This window comes from Panthera onca, chromosome B1 (genome assembly GCF_046562875.1).
Source record: "Panthera onca isolate mPanOnc1 chromosome B1, mPanOnc1 haplotype 2, whole genome shotgun sequence".
NCBI classification, from domain to species: Eukaryota; Metazoa; Chordata; class Mammalia; order Carnivora; family Felidae; genus Panthera; species Panthera onca.
In genome coordinates this window covers 126252094-126267450 of record NC_138342.1, presented here as the reverse complement: position 1 = coordinate 126267450, position 15357 = coordinate 126252094, and positions in this window count along the sequence as shown.

Genomic DNA, 15357 nt, shown 5'->3' with positions numbered 1-15357 from the left:
TCCCTGCTGGGAAGGAGCCCAAGGAAAAAGGACTGAACTACCTCCCAGATTCCCTTCCGAGAGTGTAGTTCAGAGGAAGGCAGCCATTGCTGTGTTGTAATTGAGACGGGCTGACTTTTGTGCTATCTCTGTGAGATCTGTCCTGGCACTCACATTTCCTGGCCCTTAACTTGATGAATGTTGGCACAGCACAGTGGCCGTTGCTTGCAGGAGCCTTAATGAATGATTGCATTCTGATTGACTTCTAGCCCAGATAAAATGCTGAATATACTCACTTTCAATACCCAGTGGCTCTTCCATTAATGCTTGGCTGAGTTTTATATGTAGACCAAACTCCCTAATAAATGTAGCATTAGATTCAGTCACAAAATTGCACACCATCGGATGTGACTAGGGGCATGTAGAGAGACATCAATAAAACAGGTGTAGTCCCTACCCTTCCATTTTGCTGTGAATCTAAATCTGCTGTTAAAAAAGAAAGCGTCTTTTAAAAAATGATAGGTGTAAGTTTACAACTGTAGGTCAATTGTATGTGCCTCGAAATTGGTAACCAAATGAAAATTAAAACAAAAGGAATATGAATTTTTCTTGGTAACCAAGAAAGTTTGTATCACTAATTTTTATGATATATCATGCCTAGGAATAAAATGTTTCTCCATATTTGTTAGGTATGTCTACACAATAGCAATACTTGTGTATCCTAATAAACAAGAAAAACTGAATCTGAATGAAAACTTCAGAGAAGGAGGTACTGAGGAAAGTGCAGTGCGAGGAAGTGTCAGGGGCACTTTCAAATACCTGCATAAACAGTGCAGGTGGAATGCTGGAAAGAGTCCAGGACTTTATCTGTATGTCCTTGGGCAAATAACTTATATCTTATGAGTCTCTTTTCTCACCGGTAGATTGGGGGATAACAGTATCACTTTGTTCAGGGATTGTTGTGAAAGTTAAATCAGGTGGTAATTGTGGAAATATTGTCCAATATCCAGAGTCCTATATAAATTCTAATATTTCTTAATATGATAGGGAAAACTTGTGGTTATTTGGCTGATGCTCCAATTTTTCAGTCATACTCAGTGTTTTTTACAAGTCTTAGGGAAGGAAGACAATAGAGTAGTCCATTTGTTTATATGTATTATTTAATGACAAAAACCTAAAGAATACTTCAGAAAAGGTACTTTTCAAAGGATTCCATTCTGCACATCTGTTTGCCAATACTCTCCATGCTCTTTCTTTTCTAAATATTTTTTTTAATTTAAGTAATATATACTTAATGAAAAATTAGAAAACATACAAGAGAACATGAAAAATCACTCATGATACCACCTAGACATCAACAGTATTAATAATTACCATATTTAGTTTTAGACATTTTTCTATACACTTCTATTTTTTAAACCAAAAAATAGAACCATACTACTTATTGAATCTTGTGTAATAATTTTTCTTTATAATAGTAATAAATATTATTTTTCTTTTTCCTGTGTCAAACAATATTCTTCAAAAATATTATTATAGATAATCTCAAGTATAACATTTTAATATGTGGCAAAATCAATTTCCCTAACCATTTTTCTACTAACGGATATCTTATTTACAGTATTTTTCTATCATAGAATTATGCAAAATTTATATATTTCTAACAGATATATTTTGGATACTATATTTATATATATATATATATATATTTATAACAGATATATTTTTGGATATTAACCTCTTATCAGATACATAATTTGCAAAAATTTTCTACCATTAGGTAGGTTGTCTTTTTATTTTATTGATAGTTTCCTTTGCTGTGCAGAATACTTTTAGATTGATAGAGCCCCTTGTTTAGTTTTGCTTTTGTTGACATTCTTTTGGTGTCAAGCCCAAAAATGCTCATGTCATGATTGATGTTAAAAGGCTTACAGTCTATATTTTCTTCTAGGAATTTTATTTTCCAGGTCCTATGTTCAAGTCTATAATCCATTTTGAGTTAATTTTTGTGTATGTTGTAAAATAGTGGTCTAGTTTCATTTTTTTGCATGTAGCTGTCCAGTTTTCCCAACATCATTTATCGAAGAGACTGTCCTTTCCCCATTGTACATTCTTGGTTCCTTTGTTGCACGTTAATTGACCATATATACAGGGGCTTATTTATGGGCCCTCTATTCTGTTCCACTGATATATGTGTCTGTTTTTATTCATATACCATACTTGTTTTATTATCATAGCCTTGTAATATATTAACTAATATACATTTATTGGTTTAATTAGTCCTTGGTCGTACCTCTACCAATATGTATTTTCTTTTTATTCTTCTAAAAATATTTTCCTGCTGATTTTCCTCTATTTATTTTCCCTAAGTAGAAGTTTGGTTGGGGGGGATTGGGTGTTTGTTTTTGTTGCTATTTATATCTTTGACTTACAAAGAAAAATATCTATACTTATCCCTTAAGTAATTACCTTAAACTTTTCAAAGACAGTTATAAGATGATATTAAAGTAACCATAAGAGTTAGATCAAAATAATCATTTGTTAACTGCCACTGACAGAGAAAAAAATGTTTTGTGCCTTGCTTATGAATATTCTCCAATTTCTAGATTTTAATTTCATTTTTTCTGCATTTTTATCCCTTTAATACATTATGCAATGAAACCCAAATTTTGTAATCCATGTGGTACATTAGACTAAATTATAAGTCTAATCATTTTTACCAATAATTTAGACTAGTTGCTTTTTGTAACCATTATTTCCTTTGTCAAGGAAACTTTGATACTATTTACATTGTTATAACTCAGATTTTCAAATTATGTATTTATGTTGTCAGGATAGCATATTTTTAATTCATACATACCAAAGAGTACCATTCTGTTGCTCTCATACATTGATAACTTCACTGGGATTTTTAAGGATTGCACCAGAATATGTGCAGTTTTTTGGTTCTGTTTTCATAAAGGTGACCTATAATTTACTTCAATAGATTCCATCTTTTGAGGATGAGGTCATCCTTTTTGCCATGATGGAGTTTTCATTTTTCCTTTGATCACTGCTCTTGATTCATTCTTGCTATTTTTCTATTTATAGAATTCTATTTTATATAGGTTAACCTTTTGATGGGTCATCTATGTCTCATTTTTCTCCTCCTTAATCTCTGAATTATGGGTGAATATATTTAATTCATTTTTTATTTCATCAATTCAACTTTCATCGTTTTGCTTCTACTGATTCTGTTTTATCTATTCATTAAACAATTAGGTTTCCCATATACATGCAATATTTCCAGAACATAGATTGTTAGATTGTTTTCTCTTTCCATAATGCCCCCATATCCGTATTTCATATTCTCTCTCTCTCTAAGCTTCAATGATTTTTCATAAGCCTTATGGTTTTTCTAATTATTCATCCTACAGAGAAGAATCCATTCTCACTTAGTAGCAGCTTATAATCAAATACAAGACTGATAGAATTTATATGGGTCCCTGCTTAAAGCTTTTACATTTTTAAAGACCATAGTTTAAGGCAGAATAAATTAAAAAATAAAGGGGAAATTACATTTACAGTAAATTTGTGTAATATGTTCAGAGATTCGGAAGTCTAGAGGAATGGGGGGTGGGGAGGGGAACTAGAGCCATAGACAGTTATGGCAAAGACCTTCATTTCAGCATTTGTATGGATGCCCTCCCGGAAAAGCAGGCTTTGGCATCACCAAATCTCTTAAAGGTAGCAGCTTCTGGTATCCGAAACATGTCCTATCTCAGTCACTTCCAACAATTCACTGTTTCTTCTACCTGTCACCTTGCTCACCATCCACTCCTGCAGGATCTTCCTATAATTTGCTGAACACTGAACTAATCACTGGCAGCATGCTGGAGGGAAGCAGACTTTTCCTGCTCTTGAGGGACTGGTGGAGGATGCATGCTAAAAACAGTGTGTTTCAACATTATATGACAAGGTCTATGATATGTAAATAGTTATGTAATAGTAAATATGTTGATAGTTTAGTGAATGCACACATATTATCAGGTTGTAATATACCACATGTAAGTAAAACTATTTATATAGAGTTACTAATTGAACTCACTTTGATTGAATTGATCTTTGAATATGTTGAGACCAATTTATTTGCTGGTTTGGTTTCACTTTTTTTTGAATGTCATTAACCATCAGGTTATTTTGTTCTTAATAAAATGTCACCTCTTTTCTACTCTTTCAGACATCTTATACCAAAATTGGGGTAAGAAACTGTTATTTTCTCCTTATATCTTCACCTATCTACATATCTCAAAAACTTATTTAAACAGTTGCATCCTGTGAGGTTGGAAGGCCAGAGATAAAACAATCAACTTGTTCTACTCATACATTGATTGGTAAAGCAATTTGCACAATGAAACAGCCATTATCACCAAACTGTATCTAAGCCTAGACACCATCTTCTTATAGTTTGCATAGACTATTTCGTCACCTTGAGAAAATTATTTAGTAAGTTAAACATGAATTTAAAAATTTTTTTAAAATATTACCTGGTTTTATATATATAATATCTTTAATATTTAATGCATTAAAATATATACATATTTTATATATAAACTATCTAAGTATATAGCTATAATAGCATCTACCAATATAGACACACACACACACACACACACACACACACATATATATGTGCATATAGGTCAATATCAGTTTGAAATTGACAATTCATTGGTGAGAACATGTGTATAAGCATTTGCAAGGGAAATCTATTCACTATGAAAACCATTACCCCTACATGACAATAAGGCAGATACCAGAAGATAAATCAGAAAGGAAGAACGAGGATGAAAACTCAAAGCCTTGACAAATCACTGTAATAAGAGATTCTTTTTTCAATTTGCTGATGGTCTGTTTCTCCAGATTAATAGTAATCCGATACCATATGTTTAGTTCAACCCCTTTAGCTTTTAGTGCAGGCCTCTTTCAGATTCAGGCTGCCAGGTCAGCGGCTTCAGCTGCTTTTGGCAGTGTTTTGATTTTTCACAAGAATTGTTACAGTAACTCTGAATCTAACAGAGTTTGTTAGATAAACTTCGAAGCTAAGTGCTTTTATCTCTTCACTAGGGTATAAGACTGCCAGAGAAGCCAACAGTGTTCATGCGTATTTATATTTATTTACAGATACTTTGAGAGTTTATCAAGAAGTTTGAAAAACTGTCAATCTACTCTGACATTTGTATTTATGTGTCCAAGTAAATTTTTTGCATTTTTTAACCAGTAATTTTATTTGGATTTTTAGATAGTATCTAAATAAAGGTAGGCTCTCAAATGCATAGAAAAATACCATTCTCTGTACATTTCATAAAGTCAAGTCTTTTCATGGAAACAATATTGGTTGCTTTGGGGGAGAATAAGAATCACATGCGAGTAAGTGAAAGACAAAGTAAATGAAAAAAAACAGGCCCTAATTTATGAAAAATGTGCCCGATTAATTTTTAATAAGCAAAAGAGTCAATAAAATGGATAAGCAAGTGGACAGCTAGAGAAGATTGTTTTAGAGTTCTCTGGAAGACAATGGATAGTCTCAATTTATAAGGAAGTATGGCTTTCTAGTCTGTTTAGAGTTTTCTAATTATTTTTTTTTTCCAGGTGAGGAAATAACACTGTATAGCTTTCCCTGAAAATGGTATAGACCATGACTTCAATGTTCTCAGGGAATATTCAACCTCAACTTTTTGAGAGTGAACTGACTCAGAAAGAGATTCTCTGGGACGGTTTTTGCCAACTCCTGGGGTTGAAAAATACTGCTCAGAGAAGTCTACTTCTTATATTATCTCTAATAATTCATTTAGGGAAAATGACCTTGTTGTGCAACTCTGGAACTGTTAATTAAGATTAATGAGGATCTTGCTGTTTGCACTGGCTTGTTTCTTCGATCAAGCTAGTTGAATCCGGACTGGTCTGACGTCCTGCCTGGACAGGGCTGACATCTTGCCAAGGAGCCAGCAATAGGCTGGGGAAAGGTTAAAACACAGAGCTGGCAAGTAGCAACATTTTGAAAGTTGAATTTGGGGCATGAACAACAGAAAGGAGGCCTGGCACCCAGAGGTAAAGGTGACAGAATCTAAGTTGAAGAAACCTCTCCTTCTTTATCAGAAACATTTATGCTTTCTTCAGTTATCAACTAAAAACTACACACAGACATTTAGAAAATCCCAACAATTAGAGTTACCACTGAAAAACATGCAGAGTCAAGAAATTCTGAAATATTCCATGCCAGAGACCTGCACTACAGATCATCTATTTGCCTGTTCTACATTTTTTTATGTTTATTTATTTATTTGAGAGAAAGACAGGATGAGTTGGGGAGAGGGGAGAGAGAGAAGGAAAGAGAGAATCTCAAGCACGCTCCACTCTGACAGCATAGAGCCCAGCACAGGGTTCGAACTCATGAACCATGAGATCATGACCTGAGCCAAAACTAAGAGTCCCACACTTAACCGACTGAGTCACCCAGGCATCTCTACCTGTCTTACATTTTTAAAAATAATAATAAACTACATTTTTTTCCTGTAAGTATCCCAATTTTTGATTTTAGCAGTAGGGAGTATTTCACTTTGGAAACATATTTTAAGAACTAATGATTTTTTTAACAACTTACTGTATTCCATAAAGACTTACAAATGATATAGAATTTATATTTGGCAGGTACAGATATTTGATCACATAGGGGAAACTAGCAAAGTTTGAGGGAGCAACAGCAAAACTCAAATATCATTGTTTTCTCCAGACCAACAGACACTATTTCCTCCTCCTAGGCAACAACACAAGGTTGTATTACTTTGGTTAATACTTATATGCAAACCTGGGAAACAAGTGTTTGCAATTTTCTAACTATGCTGGCGTACTTTAAAAACATGTCTTCCTTTCATTATATTGCTTATGTTCAGTCCCTCTATGTGATGACTACAAGTGATAAAACAAGGGGAATGTTGTTACAGTCTCAGTCTTCCCCCAAAATATGCTATAGAGTCAATAGAATTCTAGTTAAAGTCCAGCATGATTGTTCTTTGGAAATCCTTAAGCTGATTCTAAAATGTATATGGAAACATAACAATAACAATTTTTTTTTACAAAAGCACGAGTTGAAAGGATAACAGTACATTATTTCCAGATTTTTTATAAAACTATAGTAATTAAGACAATGTACTGGAGAAACAATAAGCACGTAGATCAATGGAACACGGTAAAAGTACAGAAACAGACCCACACATATATGGTCAATTGATTTTTGAAAAAGGCATAAAAGCTATCCAATGATGAAAGGATATTTTCAACAAACGGGCTGGAACAATTAGCTATCCATTTTCTTTTTAGTTATCTTGATATACACCTTGCACCTCATACAAAAATTAACTCAAAATGGATCATATATCTTCCAGTAAAACCTAAAATCATAAACGTTTTAGAAGAAAATCTTTGTGACCTGGGGTTAGTCAAAGATTTGTAGGCATGACACCAAAAGCACAAACCATAAAAAAAAAAATGACAAATTGGACTCCATAAAATTAAGAACCACTTTAAGAGAATGAAAAGCTTGGCCATGTCCTGAAAGGATATGTTCATAATACACATATCTGATTTGAAAAAAAAAAAAAACAAAACTGTGTGGCACCTGGGTGGCTCAGTTTGTTGAGCATCCAACTTAGGTTCAGGTCATGATCTCATGGTTCATGAGTTCGAGCCCCGCTTCAGGATCTGTGCTGACAGCTCAGAGCCTGGAGCCTGCTTCAGATTCTGTGTCTCCCTCTCTCTCTCTCTGCCCCTCCCATGTTCGTGCTCAGTCTCTCTCAAAAATAAACATTAAAAAAATTATTACAAAACCAAAAACCTGTATATGCCTAATATAAAAAGATGTCTCAAATTTCAATAATAAGAAAGCAAATAACCCAAATAAAACAAATGGGCAAAAGATTTAAACAGATATCTCACCAAGGAAGATATACAGATTCAAGTAAATACATGAAAAGATGTTCAGCATCATTTATGACTAGGGAAATACTTAAAGCTACAATGATAAAACACTAAATACCTATTAGGATAGCTAAAAAGTATTTTTTTACTATCAAGTTCTGGTGAGAACATGGAGGAAATAACAGTGGGAACGCAAAGTAGTAAAGTCAGTATCTAAAACAGTTTGGCAATTTCTTAAAAAGTTAAACATACACTTATAATAAGAGTCAGTAATCTGACTCCTAGGTATTTACCCAAGTGAAATGAAAACCTTTGTTCATACAAATAGCTCTATGCAAATGCTTATAGCAGCTTCCCTGTAATCACCACAAACACTGGAAACAACCCAAATGTCCCTTAGCTAGAGAATGGGTAAACAATGGTGCAGCCATACAATGGAATCCTACTCAGTTATAGACAGGAATGAACTACTGATACCACAATTTGATTCTCAAATGCATTATGTTAAGCAAAAGAAGCCAGACTTAAAAGGCTATAAATGGTATGATTCCATTTATATGGCATTCTTGCAAAGTCAGAACGATAGGGAAACAAAAGAATTCAGTGGTTGCCAGAAGCTGGAAAGAGGGAAGAGAGGCTTACTGCAAAGGGCCATGGGGGAATTTTGAGGGTGATAGATTTTATATAGTGACTATGGTGGTGATCATTGTCCACAGGGATGTATGTATTTGCCAAAACTTGCAGAAACACTACACTATAAAGAGCAATTGGGAAGTGGGGGGATGTGAGGAGAGATATTCCAAAAAACAGCAAGATGGAAGGCCAAATTTAGAGCCATTAAGGAAGCATGAAGAATAGTGGAACTAGGTGCATGGGCCACAAAGGCCAGGGTAAGAATCGTGTGTCAGCCATTTGTGACCTTAGTCTTTTGATATATTGTTTCTTGAGCAAGTTACTTAACCTCTCTAACCTCCATATCTTCTTCTATGAGATGCAGGCACATAAGATCCACTTCATGGGGAACTGTATGGCTAGATAAGAAAAAGCATATGCTTTGTCATAGCACAGTGGTACATAATGATTATTCTAAGTAAACTAGAAGATACCTCTGGTGCTTGGCATCTCATCCCCTAGGCCCCTCTGATTTCAACCACAGATGGGATGGACAGATTTATGTGTCTCAGACTCAAGAGGCACTGACAGCATCCCATCTCAGGAAAGTGCCTCGGATCTTTCTGCATTCTGCCCCAGATCCTGGGAATACTGCTGGGCCAGCCTGAAGTGCAGCCTGGAATGTAGGGAGTTCAGACCCCTGAAAAAACCCTCGGCAAACAGCTGATAGCAATTTCTTGTCCTTCAGAAGAACTGTGGAGGTTCCAGCAGAATAGAGACCCCTTGCCCGCAGCAGCTGTCCCTAATAATGTACCCTCATATTGTCTTCCTCCTCCCCATCTCATACTTCTTACTCCCTCTCTCCAGATTTCTGAGATCACCTCTCAAATCAACTGTCTCTCCCACTGCCCCACTTCTACTTCTGCTTTCCAGAGAACCCAGACTGACACACAAGCTTATCACCAGAAAGCTGCATTTTTAAATTGATGCAATGACTTAACAAAATGTCCATTCCTTTCCTTATCATGTCCTCTTCCACAAGTGATATTTAAGCTATGATGTGCAACTTGCTAAATACCTGTATCCATGTTATCTCACTCTGCAATCTCACCCAGTTGTGGAGTACAGAATTTACAGATGCTGCCTGTGGCTTCCAGTCACAGTTCTGTTCCCCTCTGGGCCCCTACAGCCTTTGCTATCCAACAGAAAAATCTCTGTTCAACAGTGAAGGGGGGGGGCCCTGTTCTCCCATCTCCAGTCCCGCCTTCTTCCCCTCCCATGTCTTGCTTCTCCACATTCATGACACCATCACATCATTGAGCTACTCTGTAAATGGGCTCCTATGGATACAAACTTAGCATCAGCGCTCACAGGAAGCTTTCACTATCCATGCAGAGCAGAACAGTGGAAAGAACTCAGGTAGAAACGGCTGCCCCATCCCAAGAAATTAATGCTTTGAGGTTCTCCACACATCTTCTGCTGCTGTTTCCTTTACCTCTCACCCCCATTCGTAGTTATTTGGAAAACAGCTCATAGCTATGGGCAACACTATTACAAAAGAAAATTTATCCCAAGGCTGTGTAGCAAATAAGTCCCATTGTAACAAGATTTAACAAACACAAATGCCGTCTTGAAATATTGTTGTATTCTTTAAAATGAAATTATTATCTATATGTGGCACTCCACATCTGGTTATGACACCAGGCTGTGCTTTAGATGGTTTTATAGCCTATACCAGTGCTGTCTAACAGAACTTGCTGAGATGATGGAGAGGTTTTCATCTGCATTGGCTATTGAGCATTTAAAATGTGGCTGTGGCTGGTGAGACTGAGGCATGGAACTTGCAACTTTATTTAATTTTAATTAATTTTAATTTAATAGTCTCACTTGGCCACTTGGGAATACTGTATTGAACAGGCCTATAGTTTCATCACGAGTTATCACAAAAATTAACTTCTGTCTCCTAGGAGAATTATTTTTTGTTGGTTTTTTTTCTTTTGTTTTTTTTTCTTTTGTTTTTTTTTTTTTGTTTTTTTGTGTTTATTTTGTTTTTTGTTTATTTTGTTTTGTTGTTTGTTTTTTTGTGTTTTTTGGCTGGGGTTGACAGAATATGATTTTTTTGGGTAATGCTGGCACTTGAATTTCAAGTGTAATTTTCAATTACCATTGAGTGTAATTATAAGTATATAGAAAAAACTTCATGCTTTTAGATCTATCCACATCCCAAGAGTCATAAACAAGCCATATTTCCTTTTAAAGCATTTCAAGAACACAAACAAAAGCTAAAGGCCTCTTGGACAGGAAGACTTTCCTCAAAAACTGAATATATGGTTTGAGAGCAGACTTCACTTACTCTGTCTCCCTTAGGAAGAATAGTTTTAAGCAGATGATTAAATAACTCTAAGCCTCTCACATTATTGTTTCTCTAATCTGGGAATACAATGAATCCCCAACAGTGCCCTGCCCTGCTTCTTTATCTATGGTGCCTACCATTGTTGAAAGCCTGAAGACGTACGTGATATTTTTTCTAGACAACCTAGCCTACCTAGAAACGAGCAGAATGTAGGCAACTGATGGCATCAAGTAACTTATTGTGATCAGTAAAAATGTAGTCTAAATTTCCTAAAGCTGTACTCTCAGGTGTCGAGTGACTTTGTAAGGACAATACGCTGATCTGCATGCAGCCCCTTTTCTCTGTGCTCTTGCAACATCACATAGTATCAAAGACATCTTCCTTCCTGGTCTTCTCTTCTGCCCTGCCTTCCCATAGCACGTGCTCTTTGTTTTGGTCCTCCCTTCCAGACCATTCTTTCTCTTGTTCTGTCTGGGTTTTAGTCCACCTCCACTGTTCGGTTTTCTCCTTATTCTCCTGCCCTTCTTACTCTCTGTCTCTGCAGAACATAAGTTGCCCTTATCTCTAGTCTAGCTCTCACCTCCAAGCTGATGACTCCCAAAACTGAGCCCTTCTCATAAATTTCAGACCATGTTCTGCAGTCCTGTGCCCGGACATCTCAGTGCTATGCCAGCTCTAGAATTTGACTCATCACCTGCCTCCCATAAATAGGTCCTCATCCTGACAGTCATCTAGACCAAGAAAATGGCTCCTCTTCGATTCCTCTTTCTTCACCTGTGATAGCTGACAAGTACAGCTTCCTATCATCCTCACTTTGCATCAGTTTCTAGACAAACCACAGCCTCCTCATTTAGCTCCAACTCCAACCTTTCCTCACTTCGACACAACTTGTCCTGTTACCATATACATCTTCCCAGTTTATTGCTTTTAAATCACTCCCCTTATCCAAAAACTTCAGTGGGTCCCCATGACCTACACAGTATTGAATCTAAACCCCTCAGCTTTGCACTCAAGAACCTTATTCTTGACATCAGTCCTCCCCCTTTAGCCACCATAACTTCCTTCCTAATATAAATTCTGTTCCTGCAGACTGCAATTTCCCACCACTAAGTTTTTTCCCACAGAGCTTCTCCCCATCTCTTTGCCCCCAAATGCCTTATCTCCTCATGCTGTCTACCCAATTCTGGCTCATTTCTGCTCCTAGCTCATCCACCTTCTCCATGTGACTCTTTAGGTGTTAGGCCTCTTCTGATCTTGAAAAACAAATATCACTCACATCACTCACATGTCATTTATTGTTAGGTGACTGTCTGGTGTACATATCTCTGTACAAAAGTCAGAATACATGTAAAGAACTTAGCATGGTTCCTGACACACACAATAAATGTTCAATCACTGTTAGCAGTTATCAGTATGAGTATTCTTATTATTACTATTACTAATATTATTTTCATGGCAATGACCTACCAATGCACTCTACAGGGTCTAGCATTGTGTGTTGGAATTAGTATGTGCTCAATAAACATAAATCCTATGAAATAATTTTTATGCATGGATGCTTTGCAAAGCAATTCATAGAAGCATAGAAAGAAGTGAGTGATGGAGGGGGCTTAACTAACTATTATGAGTGTGGAAAATAGATTTTTGCATTGAAAATTCTTTTATGAAAATCTTTATCCAGTCTGTGTATACATCCAAATTATAATATATTTAGTCTCTTCTCAGAGATAACAGCACTCCTCCTACCCATCTGTCATGTCAGGTTGCACTGAGAAAATGCTAATTTACCTTTTTGATATACCATTTGACAATTTCTGGTTTCGGATATCACACGCAAGGTTGCACATCAGTGAATCAAATTTGAATCCATATTGTCAAGTTCATATTTAGAATAAAATTATGTTGCATCTTTCATATAAACTTAAAAGTGAAGTTGTATATCAAACGAGTGTGTGCATGTAACTTGAATGCAGAAGATAAAAGTAAGGCAAAGAAAGACATTATTATCTTATTGGCTATGAAATTACTGAACCAACTCAGTTGATTTATGGAAGAAGGTTTAACCAGCTTCAGTTGAACTTTTGCAGTGCAACTTCTGGATGCCCTTCCATTAATTCATTAAATAAAAAGAGCATTCTTTTCATTCTAATTATCTTAGCTACACATGTTAAATATGCTAAAAGCTAAACACAAGCAATAATATTCCTGTCATTTTTTTCATCTGCCAACTCCTCAGAAATAATTAAACTATATTGAGAGAAGTAATTCTTCACTCAAAATGATTTTTTTACCAATGCAAAAGAAGCAGCATGCAATAAAAATTCATATAACCTAGTCATTCGGTATAAAAATAGGACTGGAAAAGCATTAACAGCAATTTAGTTCAATAGAAAAGAGAAAATGCTGTGTTTACTTTAATTTCATAGGATAAATATATATTTCAGATTTTCCATATTCTTAAGGAATTTTGAGGGGTTTTGTGACTAATTCTATTGTAACCAGAGGTGTTTGAGATTTTAAATTTTTTGAATCAAGAATATCAATTTTGAACTTATTTGAATCAAAAAATACCAACATGGTTTCTGAGCTCCAAAGTAAATAATAGAGGCAGAGAGTCACAGATATGAGAAACAGCTTCAAGCAATAAAAGATCCAAATGGGAGTTCTAAGGTGCGACAGTGACAGGAGGGATCACAGTTTTCTGGGCACTGAGAGGGAAAGACTCATTTTAAGAACATCATCAGTCTCTCATGCTCTGTAGATATGTAGATAGGTAAGTGGGTAACTAGGTAGGTTGACAGACCGACAGACAGATGATAGACTTATGAATGGATGGATGATAGATGGATGGGTGGATGGAAGGAAAGAAAGTTACAATTCATAGATTCTCTACAATGTCGCAGCTTGTACACAAAAGTCATCTTGTTTCATACATGAACTTTCTCAGCCCCTTAACATTTTGTGTCACTGAGTAACAACAGTTGAACACAATACAATAACACAGCTAACTGCAGCAGGCTGCAAACAGATACAGTACTATGCCCAGTGAAACAAGCACTATCTTGGAAGCACTTGGTGGGAGGTCTTTATCGTCTTTTTTGCAAAGCCTGAAATTGTTCTTCAACTTGCAGCTTAACTCTCTTTCCTTATTTCCATAATTCAGATGCTTCGGCCCTCCCTTACATTCACCTCCACCCAGATTCATTCACCTTTTATGCCCCAAGGGTGAAATCTAAAATGTACTGTAGTGCTCTTTTTAAAAGAGTATTGCATATCTTTTTAACTGAAATAGAGTTTGTAATTAGTATTGTTATTTTTTGTTATGCACAGGTTGTAAGTTGTACAGGTTTGGAATGACCTGCCCCAATTCTATTTTTCCATTAAGGCCTTTGTTATTTTTCAGAGATGATTTTGCCAAACATGAGTTTTTTCAGAAAAATGTGTATCGTTCAGTAGCAGAAGAAATATCTATATTCTCTTATAGAAGTTCTCAGTAGTATATTTTATCCTTACCCTAAATCAAAATCCTTACTCATCAAAAGGGTGATTATCAAAAATTATTTTTCTTAAAAATATTATTTGATATTAATTGGTTAAGTCATTAAAATTTTCTACTCTACCAATAATCTGTGATTTACAATGTTCTACCTATCTAATTACAGCACTGTGACTCATCTCTTCTGTTTCATTGCACAAGACTTCTTTTAAAAGATAAAAGGTTTTTGTTCACCTGTCATCTCTCTTTTCACTGCCTTCTCTTCGTTCCCCATGTTGGCCCCAGTCATGTGGACTTTGGGATGCTAGTCACCTGCCTGCTATCTTTCTGACATATTTTTGCAAGTATTTTTGGAATATCACGGCGCGCCACGCCTGCCCTTTCTCTCACACAGGCTACATACTTTAGCGCTTTCCCCCTCCACTGAACCCTTCCATCTGTCTAATAAGCAATTAATTCCCTTGGCAAAAAAAAAAAAAAAAATAGGCACGGTGGTAGCTTCTAATATATTAGTTTTGAATACATCGAGAGAATGTTTAGGTCCAATTCAAGTGCTACTTCTTGAGCTGTTTTATTCTTTTATTTTGTTTTTTTGTTGTTGCTTTTTTTTCAGATCACTAGAGGTTTTTTGTTTTTGTTTTTGTTTTTTGTGGGTTTTTATTATTTTTTTTTTTCAAACAGTAGGAGTACAATGTAGAAGCGTGAACTTTAGAGCTAAGCTTTGGAGTTCACATTCCTTTCCACTATTTACACACTCTGTCATCAAATTATTTAACCCTCCCCCCCCCCAGCCTCCATTTCCTCAGAGAGTTGTGGGTATATTTAAATGAGTACGTATGGATAAAGTGCTTATAACATCGCCTGGCACGCAGTAAGACTAGCTAAGTGTATGTTGCTATCCCTACAACTGTTATCTTGCCATATCACTGCTTTTGTGTGGTGTCATTCCTTGGCGCTCTTA